The sequence below is a fragment of the Nicotiana attenuata genome, chromosome 7 (assembly GCF_001879085.1).
Source record: "Nicotiana attenuata strain UT chromosome 7, NIATTr2, whole genome shotgun sequence".
NCBI lineage: Eukaryota > Viridiplantae > Streptophyta > Magnoliopsida > Solanales > Solanaceae > Nicotiana > Nicotiana attenuata.
Genome location: NC_031995.1, coordinates 71,348,219 through 71,358,385, shown reverse-complemented (window position 1 = coordinate 71,358,385; position 10,167 = coordinate 71,348,219).

Sequence of the window (10,167 nt, the reverse complement as noted above, 5' to 3'; positions counted from 1 at the left end):
AAAGTCATTCCAGCTCCTCAGTTTTGCTCTCCAACTAAAATATCGAAACATTAATCTCCGAAAATGAAAGGAGGAGCATACGTCAACATGAATTACAGGATACCTGTCTTTCGAGGTGGCTCTCGTAGCTCCGGCTTCGATCTGCCTCACACCGCAGGGATACCAGCTCGCTTTCCTTTCTCACCCAAAGAAGCTTAAGGGATTTCTCCCTATTCGAAGCTTTCCAAAACCTAGCCTCATAGCGAAGCAGCTCGGACTTAAGCCTGTCGAAGGCCTGCGAAAGAAAATTCAGTAAGAAAGGAAAAGTATGAAACTGGAATAATCCTATGCCGGCTACCGAAGCCTACCATAAAGCCAAGACGCTGAGCCTCGCCAAAGACCGAGTCAATGTCTAATGGCTTAGCGTCCCCCGAAGCGCCTTTGGTATGAAAAGAAGGAGGCACAACGTGCTCCTCTCCCTTCGAAGTACTCTCAGTAGAAACGGGGAATGCTCTTACGAAAATGGAGGCCTCTGAAATCGGATGATCGGTCGAATTGCCTCTTTTGAACCGCTGAGAAGGACTCGCCCCGCTGTGAGCCTCCTTACACCCCGGAGACCCTTTTCGTTTATCATCGACCCTCGACCCCAAGGTCGGCAGTCTCTCCTCCTCCCCTAGAGGGCACGGCCTCATCTCGGAAAAATATCCAATACCTGCAGCGGCTAAGTTAGTACGCTAAAAAGAAAAGTACCATCCTGGGGAAATAAGCCACCAAGCGCTTACCATGATGCTTTACCTCCCATCTCCCCTTGGACAGGTCTCGCCACCTGTGCTTATCATAGGTCAAACAAGCTGCCAACTTATGATACCACTCGGCTAAATCAAGGACCTCGGTCGGCAACCAAGGAGTCGCTACAAAAAATGAAATAGAAAAATGTCGTTATGGAGCCGCCTCCAGACAAAGTGATAAAAATACAGGTATGACATTTACGTGTGAAATTCCATTTCTCAGGAAAGGGCAGAAACTCTCCAGGAATGATATCGATCGTTCATGCTCGAACGAATCGGCTCATCCATCCTCGGTCTTCGTCCTCTTCGCCGTCAACGGCAAGAGACCGGGTGGATCGAGGCTGCAGAATAATTATACCCCGATAACGCAGCGGCTGATATAACCTCACGAGATGACTAAGGGTAAATTCGAGCCCGGCCTTATCTGCAAAGTATTTTATCGTCTGCACTATCTTCCAAAGGGATGGGTGAGCCTGCGCCAAGGTAACCTGATATCTCCGACAGAACTCAAGCACGACCCGGTCGGGGGGACCCGTTGTGAAAGTGTGCGTATACACGCTCAAAAACCCCTCGACGTAGGTCATGATGCTCTCCTCAGAGGAAGGTACTTGTAGCACCACTCCTTCTCCCCATCTACAGTATTTTTTGATCATTTCAAGGTGTTCCTCCCCTACTGATGAGATGAACCTCGACGCGTACTCCCGATGTCCTTGAACGTTGGGAGGTCTCTCCAACGTAAAGTCTCTCCTCGAGACAAAGCACCTCGAGGCCCGCTCACCGAGCACCGGTGGTGTACCATCGACCGAACGCGGAACAGAGACAGAACCCCCCTCTCCTTGATGGGCGGATGTAGACGTAGCAGTCCTGGCTATGATAAAATAAGAGGAGGAGGATATAGATTTGGGCAAAGATTTTGAGTTGAAGCGATGGGAGAACTAGCACAAAGCACCAAATTCTATGGAAGAAATAGTTACTCAGAGTAGCAGAATCTCCACTGGAGAAGCAAGTGAATGAATATATAGGGGCAAAGCAGCGGCTGCTCGCCTACCCAGAGGGCCAATTAATTTTGGCCATGATAACGTCATTTTTTCCTTGGGAAGTGTACTGACAGGACCACCCCGGGGGTCCCTTTATCAGATCACACAAATGCTGCTATCCCATGAAAGTCGATAGGCATCGAGACCTTAAGGGTTTCTCGCTATCACATGCACCGGCCCCAAAGAAGCTGTCGACCTAATCCCAAGATAGGACCCGATTTTGGGGTCCCGATCGCTCCAAGTATGGGCTCCAAAGAGTTAATGTTAAAATTCAAAGATTAACTCCGCAAGAGCGGCGAGATATAAAGAATGGAAAGACTTGGGGCAGAAAAACCCTCTTACATTGCCAAAAATATATTTACAAGGGGCGTCTTTACAAGACTCATTCCCCCGGGAGTACGTACACGGAAAGAAAAAAGAAAAAGAGCAAAGCGGCGCAAGTTCTACTCTTTATTGCCATTATCCTCTGAACCATCTCAGGATCCTCATCTGGAGCGATCAAGAGCGCCGACTTTCTCGCCAACTCTCGGTCCTCCTCAATCTCGGGTTGAAAGATCGACACTTCTGGCTCCAACCCCCTCCAAGGCCTCCCTCCTCGCCTTCGCTCTAGCATGATCGATAGCCCGAGCCAGTTTTAGCTCGGCCTCTATCGATATATTACGGGCTATTTGATTCGCTGTGGTTGCGTCCTGCAGATAAGTAGCAAATTTTCCTTCAATCTCGAACTTGGTCGTAGTTAGCGCAGCAAACTTCTTTCGAGCATTTTGTAAAAGACCATGGGTAGATGCCAACTCCGAGGCCGATACCCGGTTTTGTTCCCTCAGCTGGAGGATCTCCACATTCTTTTGCACGATCAGCGAATCCCTTTGCCCGATCAGTGAGGGGAAAGGTAAGCCAATTAGTATCGGATTATGGGAATAAAGGGCGAATTCACGCATGGCAAATACCTGCTCAGCAAGATCAGCTTTTTCTCGAAGTGCTCCCTCCAAAGCAGCTCGGAGCTTGCCTGAATCTTTCTCCTTTCGAGCAGAGTAAGCCTCCGACTCTCGCAGTCCCATGATTAGCCTCTCAAGCTCCTTTTCACGGCATGAAAGCTCCTCATGAAGCCTGGAGAGGGCATGATCATACATCTCCTTACACTATGGCAAAACAAAAGAGTTAGAAGAACGAAGAAAAATGCTCGAGACTAAAGGAAATATGCATAAAACAGCTACCACCTATTGCTGGAACCTCTCCGCTGCCTTGAAGGCGCCGGGAGCGTCGAGATCGATGTTCTCGCTAACATCGTCAAGAATGTTGCCAAGCGCGCCTCCCCCTTGATAGAACCCCCGACTTTGGTGGTATTCGCATCCTGAGCATCTCTTAGCTCCCCTGACGAGAACTGAGGGCCCGAACTAAAATCACCTATGTCATCGATGTCCACGATGGGCAACTCCTACCCCTGAAAAGCTCCGGGTCCCGACCCTTCAGGACCAGCGGCAACGGTCCCCCAAGCAGAAACTGTACCAAATCTGGTCATGGGATCCAGGACCACATTGACACCCTCCTCGAGGGTCTTCGATGCACGGAGCCGACCTGAATCGGCCGTTCCCGATTTAGCAGCCTCCGGTCGAGGCGCTTGCGAGGCTCCCGCGCCCAACCTCGTTCTCCATACCAACCGGCACTCGCCCTCATCATCATCCTCATCCTCAACGCCGGGGCTTGCTCCGGATGTTGAAGCCGAAGTCCTAGTGATGGCTCGAGGCTCGCGTGACTTAGGTTTCTTTGCCACGGGAGGATCGGCAGCCGCTTTACCTTTCCTTTTCTTGCACTTGGCGGGCTCCGAAGTCTCCATCTTGCCGCCAGGGGGCAACCTCATCCGCATACTCTCCCAAGGCCTGTACGAGCGCAGTGACCGCAACTTATCAGCACAAAGGATACGGGGAGAAACATAAGGCTAAGACATAGGTGGCAAGGAAACATTACCATGATTCTTGGCCACCCACCACTTCTTAGCCAGGTCGGGCCAAGTCCGAACAAGATATGGGAACGAGGTATCCAACCGCTCGATCCATCTCAGAAAATGCGAGATCGCTTCGGAATACCAAGCGGTAGCTGCAGAAACCAAAAAGAGGTCATTTTTACGGAAGAAAGGAAAGAAGATCACAAAACATGACCGAGGGAAAAAATGCTTATGTTGTGTGTTCCACTTCTCCGGGAAAGGCATCCTCTCGGCTGGAATGATATCCGAGGTCTTCACCCAGACGAACCTACTTATCCACCCTCGATCCTTGTCCTCGTCGGTGGAGAAAAATGATTTTTTGGATTGGTGGTGAAGCCTAATCAAACCTCGATAAAATCGAGGGTTGTACAACCTAATAAAGTGGTTGAGAGTAAAGGTCTCGCCCTCAACCCCATCGAAAAAATGGTGGAGCATCAAGACTATCCTCCAAAAAGAAGGATAGATTTGACCGAGCGTCACTTGGTATTCGTCATAAAAATCGAGGATAACCAGATCTATCTCCAGGGAGGGGATTTAGAAGGATCGATCGGACCCAAAGTGAACGGGTAAGTATATACGTGAAGGAAGCCAGCCTTGTAATCTGTTATGTTCTCATCAGGGCTGGGAATCTCCACCTCCATTGCCTCCCTCCATCGGCAGTCTTCCTTCACCTTCCCTATGTTGGTCACAACACTAATGTACAAGGACATGTGTTTGCATCGGCCCAGTGCAGATGAGGTTTTGTCGATGGTAAAGTCCTTCAACATATCAAGCTCAGTGGGAGTACATTTTCCCAGGGTGGGTATAACTTTGGGTTTCCCTTTAGATGTTCGAGATGAAGAGGCAGTCTCATCTTTCCGAGGAACCGTCTTGGAGGTTCTAGCCATGATGATGATGAAATTTCTCTAAGAAAGTAAGAAGAAATGATGTAAAAGGGGATGGGTCTGGCTTTGCGAATTTGAAGATGTTGAGAAAGTAAGAATTATCAAACGACTGATGCATTTATAGGAGCCGAATGGGCAGCGGAAGGGACGAACTAACAGCGGTTCGTGGGCTTCTCGATAGTCGCGTTTGACAGCGACCCTTGCACGATTTTTTGGGCATGGCATTTAATGCTCTGATAGGCTGACGTCACAGCGATGATGCCCTCGGAATAGAAGCTCAAAATCGTTTCCTATTGCTTTGTTCTAGGAAATGCGGGGACTATCTGTATACGGTAAAATCGGAGGGTCCAATTTCTAGCCATTAAAGCACTTCGGAAGATCACCTCGAAGGCTCGAGGCCACGATCGAGTATCCTCCCTCAAGGGTCGTCGACACTCGACCTCGGGGCAGTAATGATTACGGTAATGGTAGAAACGGGGAGTTCCCAAGGCACACAGCTAGGACTGACAGAGCCTAGTGGGCTGCTCTAAACCCGAATCAGGGTGTCATCTAGCTGTCCCATCTCCGCTTCTTTGTCATTAATGTATTTTGTACTATATTGGGATTCCCCTCCTATATAAAGGGGATCATTGTCATTTTGTAAAGGTTTGTTGCTTCAGTTTCTCCACACGAAATATACAAGAACATTCACTTTGCTCTCTAACACATTCTCTTGATATTACCGCTTTCATTTATTATCTTCATTATTTTTCATCATTTATTGCTTATCATTGGCCATAAATAGCCTTCGTTGATTTTACTATAACTGTTAGCCATACTTCGACCACCTTCGATAGCTCACAGCCGAGCTCCGGAATCGACCTCGAGGCCCCCGAATCGACAAGCTCGAGGCCCCGACTGTTAACCTATCAGTTTGGTTATCACCTTATTCCTAACTCTTATCTCGTTTCTAAGTCTCACACACAGCATCAACTGCTCAACAACTAGCATAAAAATAGATCACCTATTTTTAGAGTCCCATAATCAAATTTAATTGTTATTTTCATTTTCACGATAAACAACACTGATACTTACCTTAGGATATGTTACCTACATCATACTACATTGGGCTACGACCTTCTCCGAACCCTGCATGAATGCAGAATAATTCGTGCGTGTTATTATTTTTTTTAGTGTAATATTGGTAGAATATAGTATAAAGAAAGAATGCCACAGTGGTTAGACCTGATCAAAAATAGTTTAAAAGATTATTCTGAGTCCAGGGTCAGATCATGCTAAAGACTCTTCGCATTTGGATCTGAAATTAGCTTTTAAAATATTCTACGTTTGGGAAAGAGACGATAGACAAAGGTGGTGTTATGTGTTTATCAAGTTTTTTACTTCGAATTGTTTTAATTTGAAGCAAGCATCATCTGTTATTTCAAAAGTGAATAAATGTTGACTAATACACAACATTACACATGTCAGATGGAGTAGCTGATTTTTTTTTCTTTATGCATCTCGTATTAGAAATTATTAGTTCGATTAATTTAAATTTGTGCCACGTAAAGCTTATTAAAGGAAGAATCGCTTCCCATTGTAAATTTGGCTCGAACATGAAATTTTTCATTAAGGGTTGAGGAAATTCATCCATCCATCACACTCTTTGATGATAAGTTGACGAATCTTGATGATCAGGAATGTTGATTTTTTGAGTGTTTTTAGGTCAAATATGTGTGAATATATTTTTCAAATATGTGTTTTTGAGTGTTTTTGAGTTATACGTATATACTAACAATTTCAATATTTTTAAACTACTACTAATATTTAATTATATCAAAATTTTATAAAGAATTTTATATTATTAAATCAACTTAATCTGATAGTATAAAATCCATGCACTGTCAACCTACACGATTTGAACTCCAAAAATCATAGGAGTATAAACGTGGGCACAAATTTGAGGCATGAACTAAAACGTGATCAATTAATATTAGTACTATGAGTTAGGTCCTCAAAGTTAAGATTTTTATAAGACTTGTTCAAACATACTTGTTAGTGTTTCATGTAATGTAAAATTAAAAGGGGAAATAGTCAAATAACTTGTTCAAACATACTTGTTAATGTTTCATGTAATGTAAAAAGGGGAAATAGTCAGATTTAGTCTTCCCTTTTTACATATTGTCTACATTTAATCTCTATTATACTTTACGAATAAAATTAATTATGATGCTATTATTCTTATCGCATATGCCCCTACGTATAGCCTGACATTTGAGTGAGGTGACGCCACGTGAAGTTTCTTGAAGATAAATGTAACAAAATAATACAAAGAAAATTGTCATATAAGGCGCCGAAGTCAAAATATAAGTAGTTACCAAAAAAAAATTGAGACTTTTAGGGATTATTTTCATCTTCGATTAAGGGATTTTGATAACATCTGGTCAGGAAGAGCCACTACTAAATTCATTCAATAAAACGAAAGAATTATAAATTTTCAAAATAATAGATAGAAATACCGCAATAACATAAATTTTGGTTTTTGAAACTCAAATCCGTTGGAACAATAGAGACTTGGCTGGATAGTGACCAGACTAGTCCATGAGAATAAGAGGGTCTTTTCGAACAAAATATAAGTGGTAAGTGAACTTAAGGTTATCAAATTTGGCTCCTGCCCAAATGACCCGTCCGACCTGTCCAAGGTTGAATTGGTTATTGACCTGCCTATTTATGGAACTCAACACATCTTGACCCGACACATCTCAACACATTTAAAGTTGGGTTGGTTTTTAGCCCAAATTGATCCATGAATAACTTTGCCAAAATATCTTGTATATAAATTTATTTTTTTGTTTGATATGTTATATATGACCATACAAAAGAAAAAAAGTCTTATTTATCAATTAGACAATTCATAAGAAAATAACATATATTAACTTAAGATTGATAAGAGCTGGGCGAGTTGGGTTATAACCCACATTTTAGCTCATCTTGACCCAACCATCTTAGTCCAAATAACTTTTGGACGGATCATTTGTCTCGCACAATTATTGACCCAATCCATTCTGACCCTCCCAAAATCGATCCAACACATCCATTTGACGCGCCCAAGTGAACTTAACAAAGTTTGTTAGACGAGAGATCTTTTAGTCATTTTGGGCTTCAAATCAGATCAGCCCAGCCTCTTTGAATTGGGTAAAGGTGCATCGAGTCCAAGAGGCGATCAATATGATTTAGCAGGGGTAAATTTTAAAAATAGCCAGATTTACAACTGGTCGTTCAAAAATAGCCCAATTTCAAAAGTAATCAAAATTTATCCACTTTTTATATAAAGATAAATCTGAGCGAAAACACTGTCCAAAACCCGGAAAATACTCCAGTATATTATGCTGGAGTTCCAGCATAAGTATACTTGAGCTCCAGCATATTATACTGGAGTTCCAGAATAAGTATGCTGGAACTCCAGCATAATATGATGGAGTTCCAGCATAAGTACACTAGAACTCCAGCTTAATATACTGGAGTTCCAGCAAGTATATTGGTCCAGTATAATATACTAGAGTTTGGAGCACCGGTGCTCCAGTCTCCAGTATATTATACTGGAGCCAGCAAAGTATACCGGTCCAGCATAATATGCTGGAGTTCATACACAAGTGCACCGAACTCCAGTATATTATGTTGGACCGGTCTCTATTGCAGTAAAAAAATGGCTATTTTTCATTGACTTGGTAAACGTTGGCTATTTTTGATTGACCAGTCCGAAAACTAGCTATACCGTGCTATTTTTACATTTAGCAGTGATTTTTTTTTATCGTATTTGGCAGATTGGTAAAAATAATTTACAATTGCTAACCAAATATATATATATATATATATATATATATATATATATATATATATATATATATATATATATATATATNATATATATATATATATTTGTAGGAATAAAAATCCTACGTAAAACTCCCATTAATACCTCAAGCCCTTTAGTCGTTTTGGCATTTCCTCATGGGACAAAGCAAATCTACTTTTTAATTGCTAAAAATTGCAAATGTCTTATATGTAATTCAAAAAATTGCTAAAAATTTCTCAATATGTAATATTCAACTAAATTTTTTAAAAGAAAATATTATGAATCGAGCGCATTCTCTAAGTTGTAGTCAAATATTCACAAAAGATATAAATAAATGTTATCGAGAGATAAAGTATGCATGAGACTAATGATTGTTTTAGAATATTTATTGAGGTTGTCTTGTCTTTTAGCTAGTCTCAACTTTGCCTTTTACACATTTAAAGCATGCATTACCTCTTTCTAAACCAGTAAATTGTGATGACCCAAAAGGTCATCATTTGCTTTTAAATTAAATTTTGTGTCTTCGAGGTCTTGAAAATCTCATTTATAGTCACCTCGATTTGCGTGTGCAGTCCGGGCGCGTAGCCGGAAAGCTTAAACATGAAAATCTGTGAAAAATGATAAAATTTGGCTAATAAATGAATTAATTTGATTTTGGTCAACGTTTTGGGTAAACAGACCCGGACCCATGATTTGACGGTCCCGGAGGGTCCGTAGGAAAATACGGGACTTGGGCGTATGCCCGGAATCGATTTCTGATGTCCCAAGCCCGAGAAATAAATTTTTAAAGGAAATTATTTTCTGAAATTGTTTAAGGAAATTTGAAATGAAATTTGATTAGAACATGGTGGTATCGGGCCCGTATTTTGGTTCCGGCGCCCGGTACAAGTCTTATATATGATTTAAGGCATTTCTGTAAAATTTGGTGAAAAACGGATGTCGTTTGACGTGATTCGGACCTAAATTGCTAAAGTTGATGTTTTATGAAGTTTGAGAAAAATTCTTTGATTTTGAGGTTTAATTCGTTGTTATTGAGGTTATTTTGGCGATTTGATCGCATGGATAAGTTCGTATGATGTTGTTGAGTTAGTACGTGTGTTTGGTTCCCTGAGGGCTCGCGTGTGTTTCGGATGTGTTTCGGGAAGTTTTGGACTTAAGAAAAATTGCAGAAACAGCTGATCTGGTATATTGATGCTTTCTTCTTCGCGTTCGCGGGAGAACCCACGCGAACGCGATGTATTAATTTTTACTGAAGGAAAATCCTTTTACGCGAACACGTAGCTCAGGTCGCGAACGCGAGGCAGTGGGGGGTTATCCCTTCGCGAACGCGGTCCTGGCCACGCGAACGCGAAGGCCAAGTGGGCCTGGGCAGGGGGTGGGGCAATTACCCTATGCGAACGCGACATCTTGAACGCGAATGCGAGGCTCGAGGAGTTTCTACTCCGCGAACGCGAGCCGTTGTCCGCGAACGCGAAGGCTTATCCAGCCTAACCCATCGCGAACGTGAAGGGTGTGTCGCGAACGCGAAGAACATTTTTGCCCAGTGATTTTTAAAAGACCAAAACAACACTTATGAGATTTTTATAAAATTTCACAAACCTCTTCTTCTCCAAAGCTCTTAGGCGATTTTTGAAGCATTTCCTCACCATAATCTCTTGGTTAA